We start from the raw sequence: 21,718 nt of genomic DNA, 5'->3' as shown, positions 1-21,718 counted from the left end.
GATAACCTACAGTGGTTATGTTCTCCATTTTCTGATGAAGAAACAGACTCACGTGGTTCGATAACTCAGTTTACACAAGGGATAAACAGCAGGTTGTGGAATGTAGATTCCCACTCAGGTCTCTAGGCAACTCAATCTGTGCCTGCCCCACCACCCCAGGGTCCTATGACCTCAAAGCTTAGAGACAACAATGAACGTGAGAACTCTGCGTGCACTCCAGATGTTCATTAATCAAACGGATGTGGCTTACTTAAGCTTAACATAACGCTCAAGTTAAAACTCAACATGTCCCAGGATCTGACAAAACTGCACAATGCAGATCATTTTGGGGTTAAGTGATTGGTTTTGTTAGTACTAATTAATAAAACCTGCTCAAAAATATAAATCAAACTGGAAATAATGTCCTATTGTAATACAAAAAGACACAGGGTGTATCCCCACATTTATTCAGAGACTGACTTTTGTGCTGAGAAAAGTGGAAATTAAGACATGTTCATTAGAATTGGGTTTCCAAGCAATCTGTTACCATATTTCTTAGTGGGACATGTTAAACTGTTTTCTGTTTAGCCTGTCATTTTTTTTTTTTAGCAGCCTTGGTAGGTGGCATATATGTGTCTCATTTTGTCTCAAAACAAACTCAGTTCAAGTTACAGATAACATATTTTCAATTTCTCCCTTTCTGTTGTTTTAGCCAAAACTTGTGAGAAAAGAGGGTATGAAGAAGGTTAACATACGTTGAGAGGAGAAACAATTAATTTAATCCAAACACCAGAGGAAGGAAGGGGGAAGGCTGAGAGGCTTCTGTTCTCCAGGCTTTCTGGAGAGGGATCTGAGGGGCGGATAGAATAGTAGCTGGTTTCCTTCTTGGATTGAGGCTCATGCCGATCCAGGTTCTTTGGTTTAATTCACAGAATGTCTCTGACTGTAATGTAGTAAGGAACTCTACTGTTAGTACAGCAGGGAGCTCATGGAATAAGCAGAGAGGTAGAGAAGTAGCCTTGGGGAGGGCTGCATGCCAGGATGTGCCCAGGAATCCAGCCCAGCAATGACTCAACAGCAGGTGTTTTTCACCCTTGACTTTCGGACCCAGATGTCAAGATGTTAATTTACAGGAAAAAGTCAAATTATTCTGTTTGGGCCATTGTCCCACCTCTCATAGCCACATGGGAGTAAGATCCTTTTATTTAAATGACAGCCAATGGTTCTTGGAAAAAGAGATGTGATGAGAAAAAGGAAGAGGTGGGGAGATCTGGATGAAGACAGTGAAATATTTTACAAAATCTGAATCTTGATGCTTTAAAAGACACACAGAGAGAAAAAGACCCAAGTATCTGAGTTTAGGCAAGTTTGGTCCAAAATATTAGTTGCCCAAATGAGTGCATTAATGGGGCCTAGCAATGGCCCTTAGCACAAACACTCTGGATTCATTCAGGAAAAGTTCAACACAAGTTAATACTATTTTTCAATTTGGCAAAATCCTGTTTTCAATCATAGATCACATTCATGAAACTTGAATATCCTTAAAGGTAGCAGAGATGGATCTGTTATGCACTATATAGATCAAATGTCGCTCACTAGTGTGTGTGTTTACGGGGAAATGTTAAAAAGGAGATATTCAGGGGAGCTTAGGAATGAGATTTTTTAAAAAAGATTTATTTTTATTGGAAAGGCATATTTATAGAGAGAAGGAGACACAGAGAGAGGGAAAGATCTTTCATCTGTAGGTCACTCCCCAAGTGGCCACAATGGCCAGAGCTGAGCTGATCGGAAGCCAGGAGCCTCCGCTGGGTTTCTCACAAAGGTGCAGCATCTTAAGGAATTCGGCCATCCTCCACTGCTTTCCCAGGTCACAAACAGGGAGCTGGATGAGAAGTGGAGCAGCTGAGACATGAACTAATGACCATACGGGGTGCTGGCATCACAGGATGGACGAATAGCCTGTTGAGCCATGGCAACAGCACCAAGAGTGCAATTTTTGAAAGCAACTTTTCCTGGGAAACAGTTGGAGACTTATAATCAAGGTAAGACGAGACAGGAGGCCAGGAGCAGCTGCCTTCACATAGCAGAGTGTTGTCAAATGATGGAAGAATTAAATTTCTTTCATGTTGTCTAAGTTATAAGTAAGAGATTTAGGGCATTTTCAGAGAGGCAGGCTGCATAAAAATTTCAGTTTGATAGAAGAGGAATTTTCAAAGTAGCATAAATATCCAAACATGAAACAGGTTGTCTAGCAAGGTGGTAATTTATGTCCCTAGTTCTGCTCAGCATGAATGTTTCAGCATTTGTTGGGCATGAGAGGATGCTGGGGTGTAACGGAACATGAGCAGTGCAAGCATATCCTTTGCAGCAGCCAGTTCAGGACTTCCTTCCAGGTCCCAGGAACTGTTTTTGCACCAGGCCAGGATGTAGCAGGTTACAGAACACATGAATCAAGTGCCTCTGATGGCCTGGAACATACATTCTGGGAAAAAGAGGAGGCATGAGAGGCAGGGCCAGTGTGGACGCTGCAGTCTGTGCAAGGCCCAACAGGACTATGGTGAAGGCAGGTTGCAGGCTACACTCAGATCTGAACTTCAGTGCCAAGCTGGAGCCCCAGTGGACTGTGTTGCTACCGTGGGGAGAAAAGGCCACTGTTCTGTCATTGGTAGCCAGTGAATACGCTGACAAGTGATTCAATGACAATACAATATAGAAACTACATGGTATTGCTGCAAGGCTGGAGCTAGGAAAGCAGGGAATCACAGAGGATGATTGCAGAATGGAAGCACCAAGCAAGGTGTCCTTAGGGAGAGGAAATGAGGTTGGAATGGCAAGAGGCAGAGGAGGACTGACACTAAGAGTTTGCGTTGCTGTGAGTAAAAATTTTGGGTTGCAGGCCATGGAGCAGGGATGTCATCTGATTTACATTTTGAATATGTTTTCTTAATTCCTGAATTGAAAACAAAGTGAAGACAGCAAAGGGCAGGAGCAGGCTGCCCAGGTGTGAGGAGACTGCAGTCACACAGGCAGGCCACCTTGCTCTACCTGCTCAGGATACCTACGACCTGCAGTGGGATGTCTGAGTTCAATTCCTGGCCCTGCTCAGATTCCAGTTGTCCCCTAAGGCACACATGAGGAGAACACAGGTGATGGCTCAAGTGCTCGGGTTCTTATTCACCCATGCTGAGTACCCAGCAGGAGTCCCTGGCACCCTGCTTTGGCCTGTCCAGTACAGCTGTCATGAGCATTTGGGGACATGAACCAACAGATGGAAGATTCTCATTGCTCCTTGTCTTCAAATAAATTAAAACTAAAGAAAAACTAAAGAAAATCCACTAAACTTGGGAAATGTAGATTTGCTTGGCCCTGGCCAATGGCTATGGTCAGATCTATACCGCAAATGTGCCAGATGTAGGAGAGTTCTGGGTCCTGTGTAGACACCCAGAAGCCTGGGTGTTTTCTACTTCTTTTCATTTCTTTCCACAGTAAGCCCACATTCCCTGAGGGAGCCTGACCACATATGTCTTCCCAATAGTCTGGAAGAATCTGGCACAAAGGCCAGGCTTGCAGGTATGCAGTCAAGGGTTCTGTGGATGCAAGATCCCAGCAGTGGCTCACAGTGGCTCCTTGCAAGGGCCAGATGGGCTAAGAGGTAGTTATGGTCTTTGATCCCTGGTAAAGTTACTTTTTAAAAATACAAACTCTTGCTTATCCCCCATTGTACCCTTCCAAGGGCACATTCTTCCTAGCTCCTTCCCCCGCCCAAAGAACAGCAATTTGGGGTGTCAGTGAAGCCCCTATTAGAATGTAATCATTTCCCTGCAGAATGGGAGGAAGGGGCTGCCAGTCACATCCTTCTGATGGCCTTTTTGTTCTGAACAAGGAGCTGGATAGGATTACTGCTCCTTGTGAACAAGTTCTCCTCTCCACTATTTGACCCATCTGTCACCCTCCCTGAGACGGTGCATAAAAGCCACCACTTCTATCATTTTCTTGGGTCTTTCCTCCCTTGGAGTCCCCTCTTGTCACTATGGCAGGAGAACTCTCTCTTAATAAATCCCACTTTGTACACTGAAAATGGTATGGTCCCTTGGGGAGTGAACCAGGGATGAAAGATTTTTTTCCTCGGTATTTCCTTCTCTCCGTAAATCTGCCTTTCCAATAAAATAATTTTTTTAAGTAATGGGGAGAAGAAAGTTTTTATATTTTTTTAAAAAGGAACTTCACCAGGGACCAGACGCCCTAACTACCTATTAGCCCATCTGACTACGCACAGAAATCACACTGCTTATGACATCTGTCTTTTTTGTTAAGGCGCAAACCCCACCAACCTGAGAACAGACTGAGAACAAAGGGGAAAGCAATGAAATAAAAGCAGGTGATGGTTTCTGTACATAAAGAAGCACGAGGAAAAGCAAAGTGTGAGGAATGACTTCAACACTGGCCTTGAAGGCTGGTGAGCCTCATGCCATATCAGACCTGGTGTCATTTTAGACACCTGAACCTTGTAGCACTAGTCTCCATCAATCCACTGGAACCTAGCAGTCCTGTATCCCTGGTACCCACCTGCGGCCCTATCTACCAATCATCATGGTCCCATACTCCAATACCTGCCCTCTTGCCATAAAAGTACGTTCCCCCCCCCCCCGATATAAAAGCAAGTTCCCTTGTGCTCTTTTTCTGTTCTCCCTCTTTCTAGCGGCCACCCTCTTTGCTAGAATAAAGACCTGTGTGACTCACTGCACCTGGCATCTGGGTCTGTGGCACTAATTCCTAACACAAAGTAACTTACATAAGTGTGTGTCTTTGTGTGGATTTTTCTTCTAAAATTAGAACCGAAGTCCAATCATCATCAACAATGGACGAGGGACCAAGATGAGGGGCCTGGAGTAACGCCAGGAAAATTTGTAACCCCACCCTCCGAAGCCAAAACAATACTGACAGGCGTGAAATCACTATTTATGAGGCTATAAATCTTTAAAGAGTACACTGTGCATTCAAAGCAAAGTGCCACCCATGAAGCTAAGTCTCTTCCACGCATGAATTTCAGCTGAGAGGCTCCAGGGCAGAAAAAGCTAATCTTGTTGACTTTCCACTTGCACTTCACATCTGGCCAGAGCTGGATAAGTGTACTGTGAAGGTAGTGGTGCCTCACCTTTGAGGCAAGGGCCCTTCTGCATATTTTATAAAAACTCTTGCATTTCTCCTCTGAAACATGAACATGCACACAAAACCTTTCAGAGGATTTCAAGGAACTTAACTTGTCTCTGAACGACGAACAGCACAAATGAACAAAGTGAAACAGAAAACATCGGGTAGGACTTGTGAAGACATATGCCCCGGTCTATTGAGCTGGCCAGCCCAGGCCAAAGACTCCAACAAAGCTGCTCAGAAGCACCCACAGATTTTTGCCCAATTTTTGCCCTTTCAATGTTTCTAAAAGGAAACCAGCAGTGGTGCCCTGACTATGGGTGATTTAAAGAATGGTGCAGAAACAATGAACAAAGTCTGGGTGATTTCCATAACGCCTCTCAGCCACCCCTGTGCAGAGCTGGCAGAGGCTCAGCCTGGGCCATTTGCTTTGCTTCATCTGAAGAAGTGGAAGGTGAGAGATTTGAGATCCTGTCTCTGAATGCTTTTCAAACTAGCCTTCATCAGAGTCACTCTGAAGGCTGGTTGAAATGTCTATACTTCAGACCTAGCTGCAGAGTCTCTCACTCACTCTGAGTGAGGCCCAAGAATTTACATCCCAGCTAGCTCCCAGGTGACCCTGATGCCCTCACTGGCATGAGTTCATCTGTTTCAAGGCCAGAGCCTGACACCTGCTCAGATTCCTGATGCAGTCCCTCCCATTCCTCCTGCAGTTTAGCAGGTTCCCTTGGACTCTGTGTCTCCCTGCCCAAGCTTCAGGAACACTGGGCAGAATGTTCCAGCAAACCCAATGCTCCCGTTTGTGTCCTGGGAGCATTGAACTTGCTCCTCCTGCAGCCAAACATGTCCTGTCCCTTCTATCATACCCTTTTCCCCCTTGCTTTACTGAGATCCCTCTCAAGTTCTGCTCCTTCTCCTGACTTCTCTGTCTTGTGTAAGTCAGACTGCTGCAGCATGCATCCTCCCACGCCACATGAGCTTTACTTGTAGCGTTGATCTCACCTGGTCCATGCAGCTGTGGACCCAGCTGGCTCTTGGGAGACAAGGTTGAGTCAAGTTTGTTGCTGTAACTCCAGCTCCAAAACTGGGCCAGAAACATGACGGCTCTCAGTAGGTGCCTTTTGTTGTTGTTGTTCTTAGAAGACTTCAACATTAAAAATATTCTTTCAGAAGCTAGTACTGTGACATAGTATGTTAAGCCTCTGTTGAGTCCTGGCTGTTCCACTTTCAGTTCAGCTCCCTGCTAATGTGCCTGGGAAAGCAACAGAAAATGGCTCAAATGTTTGGGACCCTGTGCGTAAGTGGGAGATGTGGGAAGAAGCTCCTGGCTCCTGGCTTTGAACCAGCTCAGCTATGGCCAATGCGGTCATCTGGGGAATGAATCAGCAGATGGAAGATCTCTGTCTTTCCTTCTTTCTCTGTAAATTTGCCTTTCAAATAAAAATAAATCATATTTTAGTTTTCTTTTTATGTGACACATCATCTTCTATAGGACTTCATGACTTCTGGGGATTTATAACTTTTTTTTGCATAATTCAATGCAAATTTTTAAGCCTTCTGATTTTCAGCAGCTATTATAAAAATAAGATTTCCTAATACTGTTTGGCTACTGGGGAAGAGAGAAAGTATTTATCTTACTGCCTGCATATGTGGCTCATTAGTCTGTGTGGTTGGGAGATCAGGATTGTCGACCAGAGATGGTCACACAGGAGGGTAGCATCTCTTTGGAGGAAGAACTAGAGGAACTCGGTGCCTCAGTTCACTGGTTTCATCCATTATTGCCATACATATTCATTGACTGACAGCCTCATGCATGCCAGGGAATGTTCTGGGCCAGGAATAGAGAAGATAATAAAAAGGGAGAAAAAGCACCCCCCTTAAAGAACATTCATGAGGTAAGATGGAACGGAGGGCAATTAACATAAATGTAATATGCTAAAAGATAATAAGAATTTGGAAGAAAAGACCCCAGGAGGAGAGGTAGAGAGAGAGAAGGGGAGTGTGTAGTTTTAAACAGGGTATGAAGGAAGAAATCATGAGAGATTTGAAAGAAGGGAAAGAACCATGTGGGTATCTTCGAGAAGAGCATTCTGGGTAAAGCAGGGCGTGCAAAGGCCTTGAGGCAGAAGCAGGCTAGAACACTGAGCGGGGCCAGAGTGGCTCTGGAAAATGGAGAAAGAATACAGAGAGAATTTAGCAGCAGGCAACGAGCTTGGAGAGGGTGTGTGGGGCCTGTGGGCACTGGAAGGTGGAGGCAGGATGAGACCTGGGCTGAAACACAGTCAGGCTCTGACTTACACTCTAACGGGCTGACACCATGGCTGTGTCGACAAGAGCACCTGTCTCATATTCAAGTTTCCCCAAAGGAAAATCTGAGTCTAGAAATATTTCCTTAATATCTAACGGTCTCAGACTTTTCTCGAATACTTTCTGCCACAATACACATTTTACAGATCATCAGCTGAAGCCAGGCAGTGCTGGTAACTGTTTTTGGAAGAAGGAGGAGAGAGTACCCGTGAGAACGGGTGCTGACAGAAGGCCTCTAGTGAAGCTGCCACGTAGTGTGTCAGGTGCTTGCGCTCTGCTAGCTCTACATCCTCAACCTTGCAGGGTTTGGGGTCAGCAGGAGATACAAACTCAGGGGCAAGGAGGACATTCTGGAAACAGCTCCCTACAAATGTTGCTGCTTTTGTGCAGCAGAAGGAGTTCACTTTATTATTTTATTTTAAATGTATTTTTTTTATTGGCAAGGTATATCAGATTTACACAGAGAAGGAGAGACAGAGAGAGAGAGAGAGAGAGAGAGAGAGAGCTTCCATCCATTGGCTCACTTCCCAAATGGCAGCAATGGCCAGAGCTGAGCCAATCCAAAGCCAGGAACCAGGAGCTTCTTCTAGATTTTGCAAAGGGGTGCAGTGTCCCAAGGCTTTGGGTCGTCTTCCACTGCTTTCCCAGGCCATAAGCAGCGAGCTGGATGGGAAATGGAACACGTGGGACAGGAAATGATGCCCATATGGGATCCTGGTGTGTACAAGGTGAGAATTTAACTTTGAGCCACTGTGTAGGGCCCAGAAAGGGTTATTTTTCACTGGAAGTTCCATCAATCCCTCATGGAATGGACCACATGAGGGCAGAGTGCAGTTGTGGTGGGTCCCCGGCAACCCCGGAAGTTACTCGGGTCCAGGGAGTAGAGTAGCCGCCAAGGTGGACACATGGGACTGATGACGGGTGGGGGCAGCCCAGTGATTTGGCCGAAGGGGTCACAGCCTCAGGGCTGGGCACAGGAGCCACTGAAGGGCTGTGGGCAGGGGACATGATGGTAAAATCTTGGGGAGCTTCAATGGGAAGTGGAGGATGCTCCTGGCTGGGAGAACGAAGGAGACACTGTGAGGGAGACTATTATCTGAAATGACTTTGTGCTGACCCATAGCATTTCATGAGCAGAATCAGCAAACTTTCATCTGCATATTCAAACTTCAGTGCGAATTTTTCCTTGGGCATTAAGGCTACGATTAGGGGAAATTTCCTTAGGGCAGACAATTATGTCAGCATATTTTTCTAATTTATATTTTCAGCAGTACAAGTATTCCCAGAGGCCCAGTGACAGACTTCTATAAATACATTAAACTCAAATAATCTGGACCTAACAGTCAGCTTGATGAAGACCCCACCCCCTTCCAGATCCAAGCAATTTTTAAAGGCAATTACATTTGGAAATTTTAGACCTGAAGCTAATCAATTTAAGGAGAAACAAAGATGATTCCAAGAGCATCACAATTGAGCATTTTCCTTGTATTTATATCTTCAGAATTAGAGTCTGGGAAGCTGGGCATGTTACCAACCAGGTGAAAGGGCCAGTGCAGGCAGGCTTGTGGTGCAGGTGTTTGAGAGGAGCTCGTGTGTGGTTAGAGAGACCTAGGAACAAATCCAAATGCTAACACTGACAACCCAGCTCAGAAATGTGACCCTGGCCAAGTTGTTTCGATGCCACAGTGAGGGACGCTGAGCAGCCCTGAAGGTCATGGCATCTGGACTTGACTATCTAGGGTTCAAACTCTGCCTCTGCTGCCCTGACTGTGTCATCTTGAGGAAATAGTTTAACCTCCATGCGTTACCTGTGAAATAATAATTCTACCTACTTACAGGGTCATCGGAAGATTAAATGATTCAAATTCTGTTGAGTGCCAGCAAGTTCAACATACCATTTACTTGTGTTTGCTGTTTTATTATTGTTGCATAAGAAGGCTGCAGTACACTCACAAGGCATTTTTAACAATTAAATGAGCTCTTGGGGAAGATGTATGTCATACGGTTAGCAGAGTGGATATTGTGAACAGATTATGTTTGTTCAAAATTCATCTCTGCCACTCAGAAGCTGTAGAGCCAGAAGCCAATTACTTAAGACTTTCCACGCTTCACTTATCCATAAGTGGAGATGAGACTATAAAAATATTTTTATGATAGTTTAATACATAGGCTGAGAATCCCTACTCTAACATTCCAAAGGGTGGACTCCTGTGAGGTGTGAGGTTTTTTGACCCCTAATAGGTCTCTGTAAGTGGAAACCGCCGTACCTGACCTTGCCACAAACACAGACAGGCTCTATGCATAAGGTACATAAGAAACATAAGTGAATTCTGTGTTTACACTTGGGTTTGGTTCTTGAGACATCTTATTATGTATATGCAACTATTCCAAGATAAACCAAAAAAATCTCAAATACAGCTTACTTAAGTTTCAAACATTTCACACTAGGGATATTCAACTTGTACCACACATGTAACAATGATTACAGTATCTGACCTATAATAACAGGATGATAAATGTTGGATATTTTATAAGATGTTGCATTCACACACTAAAGAAAATATTTGGCATATGTTACTCAAACAATAAGCTTTTCTTTTTTCTTTCCCGTTCCTATTATTCTTACTAAAAAAGGAGTACTCCCTAGGTACTAAATATTTTCTTCTCTTAAGAATTGTTTGCAATGTACTTACCAGGAGTCTATTTGCATCTTGCTTCTAGAGAAAAGCAGAGAGAGTGCCTTTTCTGGAGTTCACAATGGCCACATGGATTCATTCTGCAGTAACCGATGGCTGCTAATGCCGAGGGAGCCTTGTAATCGCTCTAGGCACCGTGAAACTCTGTGTCCTGTGTTCTCAGAGAGACAGCAACCCGGGGGCAGGTGCTGGCAAATAAACAAAGAGTTACACTTCAGTGTAATGAACAAGATGTACAAGAGAGAGCAATGAACTTAGTCCAGAGGGTTAGGTTACCTTTTTACAATTAGAAATAGTTGAGATGGCTGTTGAAGCAAGAGCAAGCCAGACAGATGAGGAGGAGGGAGAAGTATCTTAGGCAGAGGGAATGTATGCAAAAAAGCTAAACCCAGACGAGGGGGGAAAAAAGACATGCTAGGCAAGTTTGTAGATTCTTGGAAGTATAGAGAACTGGGCCTCCCACATGAACCAACGCAAGGGTCATAAAAATATCAAAAGCAGCTCTGTTCAGACCATGGGAAAACTGGAAGTGTAGAGGAAGGGAAGCAGACAAGGTGAGCCTCCCATCACTCAGACATCTCCCACCCAGGGTGGCGATCTGAAACACAACACAGGCAAACTGGGGAGGCCTTGCTACATGGAGACCCAGAGATCATGGCTCAAGGCTGAGCTGGCTGAGACAGGAAGGGAAGAATGCTGGCCAAACATCCACTACAGAAAGAAAGAGCTCCTGAGGTCTGCAAGGGACCACACTGCATCTCAGACTGAACATTCATCCTTACAGCAACAGAGACCAGGCTAAAACTTGCCCATCAGGGAAAGGGGAACAAAGTCCAAACCTCCCTTGGGGAAAGAGACATCATCAAGCATTCGATCAATGGAATGCTCACTCTCTCTTCATATAGTTAAGTTAGCTTTAAATGATGCTCCAGGGTTCGGCACTGCCTACGATGCCTGCATTGCATATGGACATACTGGTTCAATCCTCTCTGCTCCTCTTGTGATCCAGTTCCCTGTTGATGCACCTAGGAAGGTAGCAGAAGATGTGCTTTGGTCCAGATCGCCCATTTGGGAAACAGGTTGGAGTTTCTGGCTTTACCAGGCCTTGCCGTGGCTGCTACAATCATTGAGGAGTGATCAAGTAGATCCAAGATTAAGCTCTTCTGTTTTTTCTCTTTTTCCTTCTTTTCTTCCTCCTCCTCTTCTTCTCCTCTCCTTTCTCTTGTGCCACTCTGCCTTCTAGTTACAAGCGATCTCATGCAAATTAATGTCTTCATAACAAATAACAACAACAAAAAAAAATAAATGAAAGCTTCCCTCGAATGGTCTTTATAAAACTAAAATCAAGCCTTGGAAAAGATGAAGATGACCCACAAATGACTGGCATCTGTCAGGCTTGAATTTGCCAAAACAAATTCAGTATGTTTTAAATAGACACAACAAATTTTAAACAGTCAAGAGATACACAGCAAGCACAATTAACAGAATTCAATAAAAGAATCCTAGGCTGATAAAACAAACACACAAACCCAACAAAGTGTGACTTACAACCAATAAGAGAATCAGTCAAGGTCCAAAGATCCCCAAATGACACAGATTATAGAACTGGTAGAGAGAGACTCTGCAATAGCTGTCACAAATGCTATCAATTACCTAAAGAGAAACAAAAATACAATTGAAACAGAAATGGAAGATATTCAAACAACGTAAACCAGAGGACAATGGGAAAATATAAAGTACTGGCAGGAGAAAAAGCTGTCTTAGGACTCTAAATAGGAAATTATCTTTCAAAGTGAAATAAAGTGTTCCTTCCCCCAGGCCATCTGAAGCTGGTAGAGTTCAGGCCCATGAGGAGAAGCAGCCAGAGGATAACTCCAGAACACACACAGTGGGACATCACACTCCAGTTGTTGGGGACAAGACCTTGAAGCAATGAACTCAAATACCACTAGGGAAGGGTCTGAGTTTCTGGACTCATATGAGGCCAGGTTGTTAGTATAGAGAAGCTGGTGATAGGGTCTCTGTACTATGTGACAGAATTGGCATCAGGTAGAAAATGCTGAGTGCATTTTTCTGTTTCTGCTTCTCACTGCCTGTGAGAATAGGAGACAGTTCTCCAAATCCCCATCTTTAAAAATAGATATTACACTATACGCCTGAGCACCGGTTTCTGCAATGAGCTAATGTGATGTGTGGAAATGCCTGGGAAACTGGCAAATGCTCTGAAAAGTATCATTTTCATTAATGTTATTAAAGATAATGTGGTACCATTATTAAATTCCTGGGGCATGATATAGATGCTTTTACATCCTTTGGAGTTCTTGGGATAATGGATATTGGGAAATATTTATTTTTTCAAGAAAAAAGATTTCCTAAATGAGAGCTAATTTCTCTCTCTTGCTCATTGGCCATGACATCTCATAGAGAACTCTGTTACAAAAGCTCAGTTAATGTGACAAGGACTCCATCTCAGAGAGGAAAACATTGCCACATGCAAGGCCAAAAAGAAATGCAGCGAAAAATTGGAATGCCCAATGTATATTCCTGCCTGTGAATATACAGCAAAAAACAGCTTCACATGCAAGTCTTGTCTTGCAAGCTCTTAGCAACATTGTGAGTTTTATCTAGGGTGCAGTACTTACTCACATGCCTGGGAACAGGAAGCATGAAGTGAAGATACAAAGAAGTTGAGCACAGGACACCTGTCTGTTTTCCTTTAATGGTCCAGAAGGGACAATCTGTTTCTTACTATCAAGTGTTACAGGGTGTGGACAAGACACTCAGAGACTAGAATCCGAATTTCAAATCAAATATATCTCCAATAGAAAAGATTAGCTTCCACCTCTCAAAATTCTCATACCTGAGAAGTTCGAGGGAGCAGAGTTAAAAGGCTATACAGATGCTTAGATGCCAGACGCAAGGACAAACAGCCAAGAGACTACCACAGAACTCACGAACAAAATAAAACAACAAAAATCACAGAGACTGCAGGGCCAAACAACCCCACTGGTCATGGCTGGACCCTTCCTGCAGCACACCACGCAATTCTGTCCTTCACAAATAAGGAGAGCACCTGGGAAGCTCATTACAGGGTTGGGAATTAAAACGAGGACATGAAGTTGAGAAGGAGTACTGGGACTTGGTCTAAGGCAGAGAGCAAGGAAGATAATGTGAAATATTCTTCACTTGGATCAAGAGCTCTCGTCCGCAGAATGGCGCCTGGGGGCTTGCATGGAAAAACCTTCAAAGGAAATGGTTTGGCATTTTTTAAAATAAAATGTAACCCAACTAAGTGTGTAATAAGGGAGGATGAAAATCTGATGCTGTAAACAAGCGTCAAGCATCCACAATGTGACCGAGCTGTGACATGCTCCCTTCGTGTGCTCAACTCTCCCCGCGGAGGGAGGGAGTACAGTGTGATGTAGACTGGGGAAGGAACGGACTCTGCTGGAGGAAGGCACAGCTTTCATCAAGTTCTGAATGTTGCATGAGCCAGCGCTGGGTCTGCAGAGCCAAGGGAAGAGCATGAGGGAGTGAGACAACGCGCATGCTGGTGGAACTAAGAAAGAAAGATAAAAGCTCACAAGTACAAGAATAGAACTACAGGGTAAAGTTCAGACATCATTTATTCTGTTTTGATTTGTAGGACCTGTACCATTACGTTTGTAAGCTTTTTGCTCCCCCTTTGGTTAATCCTACAGTAAGCTTTGCATGGCAGTTGTGTAAGCTGAGGCTTTTAAGGCAGGGATAATGTATAATCTTTAGCGTCCCAGCACAGCCTAAGTGTACTTTCTGTTGTGTAAGGTTCGATGGGTTTGCCAATGTACTGATGCCTAATAGTCAAAAACCCAAGAGTACCTGGCCACCATGTGTGTAGTCAGTGACCCAGAGTCAGTCACACGTCCCCAACCTCATTGCAAGCAAACCTGAGCAAGTCACAGAAGCACAGGTCTACCTGCTGAGCAGTAATGATGTCTTTCCTGCAAAGGTGCTTTGTTTGTAATTTATTACTGCCTAACAGGATTGTCACAAACCTAGCAGCTTATAGCAACAAGCATTTATCAGTTTGCCTTCTGTCAGCCGGGACTCCCACAGCTTGTCTGGGCCCTCTGTTTTGGAGTCTCAAAAAGTTGCAGTTGGGATGTGGGCTTGGGTACAGCATCTGTTTCCAGCCTTCTGTAGTTGTCAGCACCGTCTGTGGGCTGTAGACTGAGGACCGAGTTTCCTGCGACGTGACCATACCCAGCACAGCAGCCTTTGTGGTCAACTTAAGCAAAGAATCTGCCCACGAAACAGGTACAATCTTCTCTGACATAAATACGGCAGTGACACCCAGCCAGCTTTGCCACATCCCACTGATGAAACGTTGGTTCCAGATTCAAGGGGAATACAGAATTAGGAGCAAACTAAGAGTTTTCCACTCCCAGAACTATCATGATATCCCTAGTTACCACAAAAAGGAACTGGGAGACTGGGATTCTGTTTCATTTTCTTAGCAAACAGGTCTACTCCATGATCCTTTAAGTGACCCAGGAAGAGCTCTCTATTGTGGTAGGAAGGCTGGATTTGCGTCTCTTCAGTTCACCTGGAAAGCAGCTGTGAAACTGATTTAAGTAGAATGAAAAACTCAAGGTTCAGCAGTTTCTACTCCAAAAAAAATTACATTTCCCACCTACCAAATTACAGAGGGACCGATGTCAAACTTTTTATAGATTTCTATTCCATCAAATTTCTCTTCTCTCCGCTTATCTAACACAAGGCAGAGTCTCTTTCCTCCAGTGGAATCTTGACTGTGACAAACATCTTTCAAGCCCGTGAGGACACATGAGGTCTCTGGATTTCAGGCATTCCTGGCCCTGCATCTCTTTTCCAGAAAGGTCCAGGGGAGCACCTCCAGCACTTGCTGGAGTAGGTGTTGGGCTCTAAAAGACCCCTGAGGTGCAAAGCGTTCAGGATCAAGAACAACGTGCCTCGAATCTACCATGTTGCTGCTACTGCCAGTTCCCACTAGGATGCCAATACATCCTCACAACTCCACTCTCCTTCATGTGGTCATTCTCTGTGGGAGAGAATGACAGCACAAGGATAGTGAGTATTCCCAACTTTTCTCTTGGCCAAACTCGTCCAACTCTGTTTCTGCTACTGTTCGTGTCTTCCCCTGCCTTTCCCATAAAGCGTCCATTGACAGGACATCAGAGAACTGTAAGACAGACTCAATAAAATGGGTTGAGGCTCAAACGCCCCATCCCTGCGAGAGAGTAGCGGAGCGCATGGGCACCCTCCTCCCTCAGATGCTCTCAAATGCAGTGGGGCTAGTCTAGGAGAATGTGAGGGGAGGAGGTGATGGAGACAAAGGATGGGGGTTCGGCCTGTGAAGGGGAGGGAAGAGGGGTGGCCGGGAAAGGTCATGGCATTGGAAGACAGGAAGTGGATAGTAGAACCTGGAAGACAGGAGGCTGTAACTGAAACAAGGAGTGGGTTTTAGCATTTGACCTTCACCTTCTTCCCTAAGTGAGTGTGACAGACTTTTCTTCCTTTGGGAATCTGATGCATTCCTGCACAACCTACCAGGAGTCTTTAGAAAATTCATGCAAATTGTGTACTATAAAGATAGCATACACGGGCCCCAGCACGGTAGCCTAGTGGTTAAAAGTCCTTGCTTTGCATGCACTGGAATTCCATATGGGCACTGTTTCTTCCTAATGCTGGCAGCCTTGCTTCCCATCCAACTCCCTGCCTGTCACTTGGGAAAGCAGTTAAGGATGGCCCAAAGTCTTGGGACCCTGCACCCACATAGGCGACCCAAAAGAAGCTCCTGGCTCCTGGCTCCTGGATTTGGATCGGCTTAGCTCCGGCTGTTGTGGCCATTTGGGGTTGAATCAGTAGATGGAAGATCTTCCTCTCTGTCTCTCCTCCTTTCTGTATATCTGCATTTCCAATAAAAATTAATACATTTTAAAAAATAGTGTATACTTATGTCAATTAATTCCATAATGATGTCAATTATTGCTGATGGTATGCCAGTGCTTTTATTGGATCAGGATGATACTCTGTTGGCTCTGCCATCAGACCAGAGAGGGTCTCCCCAATAAGTAGTTGGACTTGACTGGACTATAAGATGATGGACTCTATGCTCAGCATATGCTTGCAAAGAGGGAATCTCAACTGAACTTGAACTATGGTTAAGCAACAAGGTGGAGGAACCCACCATGTGGGGAGGGTGTGGGGAGGGGTGGGGAGAATCCCAGTTCCTACGAAATTACAACACAATGTAATTAATGAATAAAATTAATAATAAAAAAATAGTGTATACCAAGTTCCATTTTTGCGCCCACAACAAAATTAGCTTTTAATTCCATTTCTGCATAGGTTTTGAAGTATTGTGGCTTGCGGCTCATGGTTCCAGTGCAGTGACCTGTACACGAGTGTTCATCAAAGCTGCTTGCAGGAACGGAAGCACTGCAGCCTGCGTGCTCCAGAGTGGAGTGGCACTTACAAAACCTTGCATGAGTTTCGGTGTTATCAGTAGGGGATACAAAGGACGGGGAAAAGCAGATTTACGCTTTACAGAGGGAAGAAATCTGGGACTCAGAGGAAACTTGGAAATGCCTGTTGCTTCAGAGTCAGAAACACAGGCTGTGTTGGTGGAGCACCAAAACAGGTGTTCTTTCTGCTTTCTCCTTGGATGCCCATCCGAGAGGGCAGAATGAACTAGTCAGGGACCCTGATGCTTACACGGGTTTGTCTAAAGTTCTAGGGCAGGAAGTAGGTAAACAGATTTATTTACTTGAACATCACAGTTAGAGAGAGAGAAATTAGATCTTTCTTCTGCTGGTTCACTCGCCCAATGGCTATAACAACCAGAGCTGGGCTAGGTTGAAGCCAGGAGCTTCATTCATCCATCTTTTGTTGCTTTCCACAGATGCATCAGCATGGAGTTGGATTGGAGTCGAGTCAGGAAGGGCACAAAGCGGCCATAAGGGATGCTGGTGTTCCAGACAGTAATTGTACCTACTGTGCCACATCACTGGCCCTTCACAAGTGTGACAAGGGCTTGTGATTCAGAACCAGACTAGCTTTTCTTGGTCACTCCCTCCTACTCAGCAGCACAGCCATTCTTTGTCCCATGGACCTCAGCTTTTGGCTGGAGTGTAGCCTCACAGAAAAGAGTGCCATATCCACAGGTTTTTGGAGAAAGCTTCTATCATGTGTATCCTGAAGTCTTCGCTTGTTAGTCTGTCCAAGCTGGACTGTCACTACTGTAGAGGTGACTCACCTGTGTGAGCAGTTAAGCTGAAGCGCAATGGGGATTGTTGACTCTTTTGGGTCCAGCCTGCTTCCTGGGATGACGATGCCCTAAGCTGCTGCCCCTGGTCCATCTGTGGGGTCCAGGATAGTAGGACTGGTGTCACTCCTGGAATATGGCTCAACGTGGAGTCATTTAGGGCACAGAGAACCCCAGGGTCATCTCTCCAGGGACTAGAGCCCTACTGTACAGAGAACAGAGACTGGATGCCAAGGCAGAAGCTCACAGCTCCTGTACTCTTTTCTTTTTCTTTCTGTTACTGCTTCCAGTTCTGTATCCTCGGCTTAGCCTTGCAGCATACTGAGGCAGGTTCTACTTACAAAAGATGTGCAATCTTCACCTTGTCTAATTTTAAGTGATTCTGGACACACCTGAAAAGCAGCATATACTAATGTATATTTATCATGAAAGGGTGTCAGCTGTTCCCCAAGAAAGATGTTTAGCAACTGTCACTCTGTCTCTACCAGTATGTTAGTTTTTTCCTCCCTATCATTCAAATTAACACGAGAATACCCTAAGAAATCTGGTCTGGGCCTTAAAGTTTCATTGCTTTAAATTTAAAAAAAAAATTAATAAAGAACAAACAACTGAACAGTGACTGTTGTATTCACAGTAATTTAATATAATTCTATTTGATTAAATATCATTGCTGTAAAGAGGGATTAAGGGCTAGACAGCTGCACGCTAAGTATAGCAATTAATGTAGCTGGAACTCAGGAATCTAAAAACCCCCCATTTTATCTCACTAAATCAGAGGATCTCAAGAGCAGCTGTTGGGTCATTATTGGATTTAAAACAGGATTGTTGACGATGCATTGTTTAAACTACCAGGTTCAATCCCTGTAATAAAGTCAAGCATCCCAGTGCGTGCAAGGCAGAGCAGCATCCCAGGATTGGGAGATCCATGTAGAGGCTCTGTCCCGCTGTGGAGCCGCAGCACTCACAGTGTCAGGAAATGTGTTCATGACATGTCTGGCCAGAGGCCAAGGTTGGGAGTCGGGCATGGGGCAGCAAGCTTGGCGGCAGAAAATAAGAGGAAAACCAGTAAACTGCTGTTACCTTAGGGGTTCTATAAAACAGGGGCTCGGCCCAAACCCTCTGCCTGCCCTCTGTCAGGGGGTCTGCAACCCAAGGACTGTGGCAACATCCTGCAGGTCATAAGGGCTCCTTGGCATTTTTTTTTTTTCTGTAGAAGAGACTGATTTTTTCTTCAAGGCATAAGACTTGCAGCTCTGGACTTTTTCGTAAGATCGAGGCTGACTGAGATCAGCATGGTCATGCCCTGGTTTCAGTGCCAATAGCCTGAGAACGTGCTGGAATCGGCCATTCAGGTGAGGGTGCCCTCTCCACAGCTGCATTTTACAAATATTGAGTTGCATTTGTATTCATTTTATTAATTTGAAATGCAAATGGAGGGATGGAGAAAAAAAGAAGCGGGGAGGGAAGGAGGAAGGAAGGGATATAGAGGGAGAGAAAAAGATAAAAAGATAGGGAGAGAAGAAACTCATCCATTTGCTGGTTCACTCCCCAAACAGCTAGAACAATTGGGGCTGAGCTGGGTTATAAAGTCAAGTACTGGGAACTAAATCCAGTTATCCCATATGGGCAGCAGGGATCCAATTATCTGCTGCCCCCACCCCCAGGTTGTGCATGAGAATAAAGAAAAATCAGGAGCAGAGCCAGGACTTGATCCTGGAATTCTGATACGGGACTTAGGTGTCCCAACTGGCATCTTAGCTGCTTCTACCTTCTTATATCATATTTAAAGTAAGACACCCTGGTTAGGACAAGAGCCAACACAATCAGCAAAATTTCATTGAGCAACCAGAAACATTTATCCCATGAAAATTCATCAATTCACATTAACTAATGCTTGGCTTCCAACATTAGGGTGGAATTTTCCTTCAGAATGCGTATCTCTGAAACTATATTTCTGATCCAACTTTCATATAACTGCTTTTCTTTGGCAAAGGAGATATATTGATTTTATGGCTCCACCCAGGGCTTGAACTCAGTTGGCTCTGGCGCCTTCCATTCCTAACCACAGATGAAGAGCCAAGGCCGATGTAGCCCACCCTTTGCCCCTTCCACTCCTCTCGCTGTTGTTCATGGAGGAAGCACCATGAAATAGTGACAGTCACGTGGCAGCATTTGCCCATCCCTCCTCAGTGCTCAGCTGAGCAATGACATGACACTCCTGATTGACTGGTCTAGCCTGGAAGTCTAAAGACAGCAGGGGACAGAAATAGTCGGCCAAACATCCTCCACAATCTCAGGCTGACTTTGCTTGTCACATTTGTGTGTGTGTGTGTGTGTGTGTGTGTGTGTGTGTGTAAGATCAAAAACAGATTTTGCAAAGGTAATGGCAGGGTTTCTATCTCATTCATCCCCTCTCTTTTCCCCCCCCTATTCTGGTAGGCATTTGGTAACAGTTAAATTTAAAAATTTGCTTCAGATCGTCTTGGAAATCACAAGAGATGCAAAGAAAACGTGAAGGAATCACAGCTGTTGCTTATGGGAAACCAAAAGATGGAAAGAACCCACTGGTTCCATGGCCAAAGCTGGAGCTGCCAGATCAGCTGAGGCCAGCCTGATGCCATGGGAAACTGGTGGGACAAACCCGAAGTCCAGAGTCCAGTGCTGCCAGCAAGCCACTCCCTCCATGGGAGGATAGCCCACTCCACCAGGAAAGGGTCGCAGGCAGCAGCGGGTTACACTCAGGAGGCGACATGTACTGGGAAAACACAAGAAGAAAGATCTGGAGGATCACTGGGGGGACATTTCAACATCAACTCTCCTGACCATGTGGGGATCACCTTGGAAAGCAAGTTCTGGGTTGTAGTCCTGGGTTGCAGGAACTGATTAGATGGATAGGCCTTGCTAGAGACATGATCTTCAAGGAGCAAAGTTGAGCAAGAACCAGAAACACAGCCCATGTACAGGCACCACCCTTCACTCCACTGCCAGCTCTTGAGTTGCCCACCCCAGAAAGTTCCTGGGAGCCTCACTCCTCTTCACCCTCCCCTCCATCTCTAAACTCCTACAGAAAATTGCTTCAGGACAGTATGCAGGCACTTCAAATAGCTCGCAGCACATGGAATTAGAATTTTGGTTGCAGAAAAATTTAAAATTGATGCATAGGTCCAAGAAAAATAGAATTTTTACAAAAGAAACTTTGAGTGTTAAGGCACAAAATACCAACGGAAACTATGTAGGAAATTCAAGACTTGTTTACAAAGAAAATATATTTTTTAAAATGTTACCACAAAATAGACAAAATTTATAGCCATGCAAGCTATCAGTGATTTTTAAAATATAATATGCTTCAAATACAGAAACCAACATAGACAAACTCAGGGAAAAGAGGAACAAAAAACAAAAAGGGATGATAGAACTTAGGGAAAGAAATGATGAGGAAAAAAATGACAGAAACAAAAAAAATGAATTGTGTTTGATCAGATAATACAGGTAACAGAAGTGAAGATTTATTTTAGGATTAAATCACTACGTGGGACACCTACGTTGCGTATCACACCAGACGACCTGAGTCCTGGCTTTTCTGACATGTTTTGTTCTAATTTTGCATTTAGAGAACTGGATTCACCAGAGGTTTTTTTTACAGTTTTTAAACTTAATTTTAAAAATTATTTTATGATACAGTTCCATAGGCTCTGGGATTTTCCTTACTACCTCCCTAAATCCCATCCCCCACCCCGATTTCCCTCGTATCATTTCAATAGTATAGTCCTTTGCGATCAGTCATAAGTTCATCATTCCGCTATTTAAGTGTATCCTGATATTGTAGGCATGGACAATGGCAGGGCGTCCAGCACCCTATTGTCAACATACAGTTAACAGTTTCATTGGGAGTCCATCATTGATTTGGAAGCAGAGATGCACACTGCATTGTATCTATTGCAGAGTTATTATACACCCCCTTAAATGAAAAAAAAACCTTAAAACAAAACCAACAAAAGAATACAGAACACCTCACTAATTTGCATGTCATCCTTGCGCAGGGGCCATGCTCATCTTCTCTGTATCACTCCAATTTTAGCGTATGTGCTGCTGAAGCAGGCGCTTTTCTACAGTTTCATTGTGTTTAACACAGAATCAATTTTATGGAGGGACCAGTTTATGCTCTGTTGCTGTCAGAATAGCCAATGCTGAGAGATTTGGAAAATAGGCTTTTGTAGAGTCCAGTCTTGGGAGGTCCAAGAGCAGGGGCTGCTCGGCTGTCACAACAGGACCTCTGGCATCAGGGCAGGGTCTGTGTGAG

The 21,718-nt window shown here is 44.5% G+C and overlaps 1 non-coding gene across 1 annotated transcript; it reads right to left on the bottom strand.

Annotated features, from left to right (window-relative positions):
- Positions 1-21,413: 21,413 nt before the first annotated feature.
- On the bottom strand, positions 21,414-21,516 carry LOC118760289 (U6 spliceosomal RNA). Its single transcript, XR_004996690.2, has one exon. It is a non-coding gene; the product is annotated as a U6 spliceosomal RNA (small nuclear RNA).
- Between the last annotated feature and the right edge of the window lie 202 nt (positions 21,517-21,718).

This window comes from Ochotona princeps, chromosome 27, assembly GCF_030435755.1.
Source record: "Ochotona princeps isolate mOchPri1 chromosome 27, mOchPri1.hap1, whole genome shotgun sequence".
NCBI classification, from domain to species: domain Eukaryota; kingdom Metazoa; phylum Chordata; class Mammalia; order Lagomorpha; family Ochotonidae; genus Ochotona; species Ochotona princeps.
Note: the sequence above shows the minus strand (reverse complement) of the source record. Positions and strands in the feature narration are given on the sequence as shown.